Source organism: Anolis carolinensis, chromosome 6 (genome assembly GCF_035594765.1).
Source record: "Anolis carolinensis isolate JA03-04 chromosome 6, rAnoCar3.1.pri, whole genome shotgun sequence".
In the NCBI taxonomy this organism is placed as follows: Eukaryota; Metazoa; Chordata; class Lepidosauria; order Squamata; family Dactyloidae; genus Anolis; species Anolis carolinensis.
Window position 1 is genome coordinate 118,832,496 of NC_085846.1, and position 1,088 is coordinate 118,833,583.

Here is a 1,088-nt window from a genome sequence, read left to right on the forward strand (position 1 = left end):
CCGTATTAACCTAGCCTTTAACTAACAAGGTGAATAGGGAGTGGACAGTGGACTTCCTGAGCCACTCTCCTTTGTGTCATCCCTGCAAGACTTACATCCTATTGAAGCTCTCAGGCCCTCTAATTTTTTGGCTAAAATTTTGGTAGCTCCTGAAATACCTCAACCATTTTTGGTTAATTAGAAAAATGAAATGTTGACTTCAAAGCTGTCCATGCTGATTGTAGGAACCCAGGAACAAGGAGTACATGCCATTTTTGTAGAGAGGAGTCTATAGTTCAGTTTCTATTGCTTATAGTAGAAGTATTTTGGCCACATCATGAAAAGGCAGGAAAGCTTGGAAAAGATCACGATGCTGGGGAAAATGGAAGGAAAAAGGAAGAGAGGCCGACCAAGGGCGAGATGGATGGATGGATGGATGGTATCCTTGAAGGGACTGGCTTGACCTTGAAGGAACTGGGGGCGGTGACGGCCGACAGGGAGCTTTGGCGCGGACTGGTCCATGAGGTCACCAAGAGTCGGAGACAACTAAACGACTGAACAGCAGCATAGTAGAACCATAGGACTGAAGAGTCATCCCAAGAGTCATCTAATCCAACCTTCTCCTGATGCGGAAATCCACATCTAAAACACCTTGAGAAGTTTCAAACCTCCTTCTTCTGTGATTGAGGGACATGCAGCTAGAAATATGGAAGATTATTTCACTATATGACCACAGCAGCCAGACTGTAGTATGTGAAAAGATGGAAGAATTCTACCCTACCTCCCATGGAGGACTGATGGATTAAACTGTTTGAGTAGAAATGAGCAAAAGAAATGCCAATGTGCTCACACTCCTCTGGACATCTTCCAGCGGACCAAAATGCTCCTGAAACTGTGGAGCGCAGACGGGACACAGGAGTATTTCAGGTGAGGTCTCACCACCTCCAGCTGTAGGGAAACGTGGGGAGTCCTTCTACTACTGGGCCCCTTGCTATATTTGGGGGGCCAGAATCAACCTCAGTATTGCCAATGGCAAAAAAGGATGAGCAGGAGTTCAAACCTCTGCATATGAGCTGCCTGAGATCTTTGTCCCAAAAAAGACCCAGGAC